Source organism: Sturnira hondurensis, unplaced genomic scaffold, assembly GCF_014824575.4.
Source record: "Sturnira hondurensis isolate 20B ecotype Veracruz unplaced genomic scaffold, ASM1482457v3 Scaffold0023226, whole genome shotgun sequence".
Taxonomy (NCBI): Eukaryota; Metazoa; Chordata; class Mammalia; order Chiroptera; family Phyllostomidae; genus Sturnira; species Sturnira hondurensis.
The window spans coordinates 42,229-48,057 of NW_028095857.1; the positions used below are offsets into that span (position 1 = coordinate 42,229).

The 5,829-nt window shown below is 42.7% G+C and overlaps 1 pseudogene; it reads left to right on the top strand.

The window, feature by feature from the left end:
- The first annotated feature begins 1,992 nt into the window (after positions 1–1,992).
- On the top strand, positions 1,993–5,447 carry LOC118980740 (ezrin-like; annotated as a pseudogene).
- The last annotated feature ends 382 nt before the right edge of the window (positions 5,448–5,829 follow it).

Genomic DNA, 5,829 nt, shown 5'->3' on the forward strand with positions numbered 1-5,829 from the left:
AATCTTTAAAAAAGAATGCATTTCTTTAAGGATCAAGCATTCTCCTGACATTTATTATTGCTGGTGGTGGAGAGATGAATCAGATGCACATGTATTAAAAAAAAACAAAACCCCTCACTAACTGCAATGACAAATGCAGAGAATACTGACAAGAAAATGGGAGACTTCCCACCAAGATGGAGGTGTAGGTAGAAACATTGTGCCTTTTCACACAACCAAAATTAGGACAATGGCAAATGTAAAAACAAAAAACAATAGAACTGACAAAAAATTGAACTGTATGGAAGTCTGACAACCAAGGAGTTAAAGAAAAAACATTGATTCAGATGGGTAGGAGGGGTAGAGTCAGGCAGCTGGGTGGAGAGGACTCGCTGCAAGGTGGCTGCTGGAGGACTAGATAAAGCTGTGCAGACTGGCAAGTCTCACATACGAATGCAGATAAACCTGGAGGAACAACTGGGGATCGAGATAGACTGCACAACCCAGGATTCCAGTGCGGGGAAATAAAGCCTCAAAGCCTCTGACTGAAAACACCTGTGGGGGTTGAGGCAGTAGCAGGAGCAACTCCCAGCCTCACAGGAGAGTTTGTTAGAGAGATCAGCAGGGACCTAGAATGTACATAAATCCACCCACCCAAAAATCAACCAGAAAGGGCTGATTTGATTGTGGATAGCTAGGGAAGTTACTGAAAATCAGCAGAGAGAGGAGCAACTGGCACTGTTCCCTCTCAGACCCCTCCCTCTACACAGCATCAGAAGGCGGTAATGTGGGGTGACCTGCCTTGGTGAACACCTAAGGCTCTGCCCCTTACTATGTAACAGGAGTGCCAAGACAAAAAAATGGCCCAAATGAAAGAATAGTTCAAAGCTCAAGAAAATATAACTAAGCGATGAAGAGATAGCCAGCCTATCAGATGCACAGTTCAACACACTGGTCATCAGGATGCTCCAGGAACTCACTGTGTACTTCAACAGCATAAAAAAGACCCAGGCAGCAATGAAGCTTGCATTATGTGAAATAAAGAAAAATCTACAGGGAGCCAACAGTGACAGGAAAGAAACCAGGACTCATATCAGTAGTTTGGACCAGAAGGAAGAAATAAACACACAACCAGAACAGAATGAAGAAACAAGAATTCAAAAAAATGAGGAGAGGCTTAGGAACCTCTGGGACAAGTCTAATGTTACAACATCAGAATCATAGTGGTGCCAGAAGGAGAAGAGGACGAGCAAGAAATTGAAAAGTTATTTGAAAACATAATGAAGAAGAAGTCCCCCAATCTGGCAAAAGAAATAGACTTCCAGGAAGCCCAGAGAGTCCCAAAGAAGTTGGACCCAAAAAATAACACAATAAGGCACATCATAATTCCATTAGCCAAGGTTAAAGATAAAGAGAGAATCTTAAAGGCAGCAAGAGAAGAAGAGAGAGTCACCTACAAAGTAGTTCCCATAAGTATATCAGCTGATTTCTCAAAAAAAAATCTTACAGGCAAGAAGGGGATGGAAAGAGGTATTTGAAGTCAAGAAAGGCAAGGATCTACATCCAAGATGACTCTATCCAGCAAAGCTATCATTTAGAATACAAGGGCAGATAAAGTGCTCCCCAGATAAGGTCAAGTTAAAGGAGTTCATCATCATCAAGGCCCTTTTATATGAAATGTTAAAGGGACTTATCTAAGAAAAAGAAGGTAAAAACTATGAACAGTAAAATGAGAACAAAAATCAGCCATAACACACTGCAAAGTAGTAATTCTTATTAGGGCTTAAATGTTTTATTTTCATTTTTATACATGATATGCATAGCTACATTTTTTTGTTTCAAATCTGGGATACATCCTGTTCATGATTACATTTTTCAGTTATCGATACTGCATAAACACCTTTCCATGTTTTAAATATTTAATAAAACAAGTTAATGGGGATTCTACTTTCAATATGAGTGAGTAAACTCTTAAAATTATCCTCTGACTAAGTATTAAAAACTATAAATTAGACCAATGCACAATCAGAAGTGCAGTGGTCCTCTGCAGACTCCATTAGTCCCAAGAGCCAAGCCATCTCAACTACTGCTGGTGACTTGTGTTTCCAGAGGATTATAGAAAACCCACCAGGAACTGAAAATGTCTGAGTTGCCACCACGGATGCCTAACTGGAGTTTGCCATCCTACCAAATATGGCAGGAAAATAGCTATTTGATCAGGTGGTTAAGACTGTTAGCATGACTGAAGTGTGGTACTTTGGCCTCTAGTTTGTAGATAATAAAGGATTTCCCTTTATTATCTAATAAAGGATTGAAACTTGATAAGAAGGTGTCAGCCCAAGAGGTCAGGAAGAAGATTCCTCTCCAGTTCAAGTTTAGGGCCAAGTTCTTCTCAAAGATGTGTCTGAAGAACTCATCCAGGACATCACACAGAAGTTCTTCCTCCAAGTGAAGGAGGGCTTTCTTAGCGATGAGGTTGACTGCCCTTCTGAGACCACAGAGCTTCTCAGCTATTATGTGGTGTGAGCCAAAGTTTGGAGACTCTAACAAAGAAACACAGAAGTCCGGGTACCTCAGCTCCATTCAGCTGATCCCCCACTGTGTCATGGATCTGCACAAGCTTGTCACAACCAGTGAGGGAACTGGATCCAGTTGTGGCATGCTGAGCACCTCCAGATGCTCAAAGAGATTGAGTGCTATGCTGGAGTATCTGAATATTGCCCAAGACCTCAAAATGTATGGGACTAGTTATTTTGAGGTAAAAAATAAGAAAGGAACAGACCTTTCACTTGGAGTGGATGCCCTTGGACTAAATATTTATGAGAAAGATGATAAGTTGATCTCAGAGATGGGCTTTCCCATGGAGTGAAATCAGGAACAGACTTTTCTTTCTTTTTTTTAAAGAGTAAAACATAATTATTTCATTTTTAAAATTATTTTATTTTTATTGCTGTTCAATTACTGTTGTCTTCATTTTTCTCCCACCACTCTCCCCCCCGCCTCACCCATCCCCACCTCCCACCCTCAATCCTACCCTCCTTTGGCTTTTTTCATGGGGGTGAAAAATAAGCCCAGCCCCCCTTTGCCTGCAGAGTCTGAGATGACCTGCAAAACCAATTTGACAGGTTTAAAATTAGCAGGAGCCTTCCCCCCAACAAGAGTAAGACAATAAGACCTAGAGCTGTGAGAAAACCTGAGATGGATCCCGAAAGAAGTTAGAAGGTGAACACCGATAATTGAGTCAAATCTTCCTTTCCCATTTTTCAGATATTTCTTTTTTATTGTTTTTCAATTACAGTTGTCCCATTTTTTCTTCCTTTGCTCTCACCTGCCCCATGTCCCCTGTCAATCCCCACACTGTTGTCCATTACCATGGGCCCTTTATACACATTCCTTGACTGGACACTTCCCCTTATATCCCCTTATCCCTCTTCCTCATCCCCTCTGGTCACTGTCAGTTTGTTCCTTCTTTCCATGTCTCTGGTTGTATTTTGTTCATTTGATTCTTTTGACCATTAGATTCCTGTTATGGCTGAGATAGTATGTTGTTTGTGTTTTAACACCTGGCTTTTGTCACTTAGAACAGTACTCTCCAGTTCCACCTATGCTGTCATGACAGGTAGGAGCCCCTTCTTTCATTCTGCTGCATAATATTCCATTGTGTAAATGCACCACGATTTTTGATCCATTCATTTACTGATCGACACTTAGGTTGCTTCCAGCACGTGGCTACTGTAAATTGTGCTTCTGTGAACATTGGAGTGCATAGGGTCTCTTGAATTGGTGTTTCAGGTTTCTTAGAGTATAATTGCAACAGTGGGATCACTAGATTAAGTCAGTTCCATCTTTAGTTTTTCGAGGAAATTCCATACTGTTTTCCACAGAGGCTGCATCAGTCTGTGTTCCCACCAACAGTGCACCAAGGTTCTCATTTCTCCACATCCTTGGCAGCACTTGTTGTTTGCTGACTGGTTTATCATGGCCATTCTGACTGGTGTGAAGTGGTATCTGTTGTGGTTTTAATTTGCAGCTCTCTGATGGCTAGCGATGTTGAGTGTCCTTTCATATGTTTATGGGCCCTTTGTGTGTCCTTTTTGGAGAAGTGTCTGTTTAGGTCCTTTGAAAATTTTTTAATTGGACTGTTTGTCTTCCTGGTGTGTTTTTTTGAGTTATTTATATATTTTGGAGATAAAACCCTTGTCCAATATATCACTGGCAAATATGTTTTCCCATGCAGTTGGTTCCCTTTTCATTTTACTGATGTTTTCTTTGGCTGTGCAGAAGCTTTTTAATATGATGTATTCCCATTTGTTTATTCTTTCCTTTATATCCCTTGCCCTAGGAGATATATTGCCGAAGATATTGCTTCATGAGATATCTGACATTTTACTGCCTATGTTTTCCTCTAGGACTTTTGTGGTGTCACAACTTACATCTCTTTCAATAACAACAAAAGTTTGTCATTAAGCCCACCAACAGGAAGGCAACTGATGTATTCTTTTCCTCCCCGCTTGCAAATCAACAAGTAGATCCTGTTGCTTGCAAAGGGAACCATGACCAGAAGTTGCACTGCAGGAATCCTGACACCATCGAGGTGCAGAAGATGAAGCCCCATGCCCCAGAGGAGAAGCACCAAAAGCAGCTGTAGCTGCAGCAGCTGGAAAATAAAAAAGAGAGAAACTGCAGAGAGAGAAAGAGCAGATGATATGGCAGAAGGAGGAGCTGATGCTGAGGGTTCAGGACTACCAGCAGAAAACCAAAAAGGCCGAAAAAGAGCTACAGGGCCAGTTTCAGAGGGTCATGCAGCTGGAGGAGGAGCAAAAGTGCACCCACAAGGAGGCTGAGAGCCTCCAAGTTGACCACCCAGCCACATGCTGCATGCCCAGGAGGAGCTGGAGAGGCAGGCAGCAGATCAGATAAAGAGCCAGCAGCAGCTGGCTACAGAGCTTGTAGAGCACACTGCCAAGATTGCTCTCTTGTAGGAGGCATGCAGGTGCAGGGAGGACAAAGTCAAGGAGTGGCAGCATCAGGCCAAGGAAGCCTAGATGACCTGGTGAAGACCAAGGAGGAGCTGCACCTGGTGATGAGAGTCCCCACCCCTGTTGCCCCCCTCCCCCATGTATGAGTCTGTGGGTTACCATGTCCAGGAGAACCTGAAGGAGGAGGGCATGGTGTACACAGGCTACAGGGTCAAGCTGTTCAGCAAAGACATCCTGGAGGACCACAATGAAGAGAAGCAGATCACAGAGGCAGAGAAGAACTAGTGCATGCAGTGGCAGCTGATGACTCTATCCAGTGAGCTGTTCCATGACAGAGACTAGAGCAAGAGGAACCACAATGATATCATCTGCAATGAGAACATGCGGCAAGACCAGGGCAAGTTCAAAATCCTGTGGCAGATCCGACAGGGCAATACCAAGCAGCACAGCAATGAGTTTGAGGCAAAACGAAGGCCAGGTCAGGACTAGGTGGAGTGGGACGCAGCCTCTAGCCAGCCTCCACTGACAATCACACTCAAATTCTGAAACTTGAAGTATTTGTACTTTTCTAAATCTTCTAAACTCTTCCTCCTACTTCTGTTCTTTTAAAAAGAGAGTGTCTATTTCAGTGGGAATATTCTGGAACTGGGACCAGTGGAAGCATCCCTGGTTTATTTTTTCACATTTGTATCAGAGTGCCGAGCAGGCCTCCTCCTCCTTATCATCATCATCATCATCATCATCATCATCATCATCAAATCACTTCCTGTCTTGTGCTTGGAGCAGTGCTGATTGAATTAAGGAGAGAAGTCTATGTAGTCTGAATAACAAACTCCGTGCTGGCATGTGTGATATTAGAGTCCATATAATT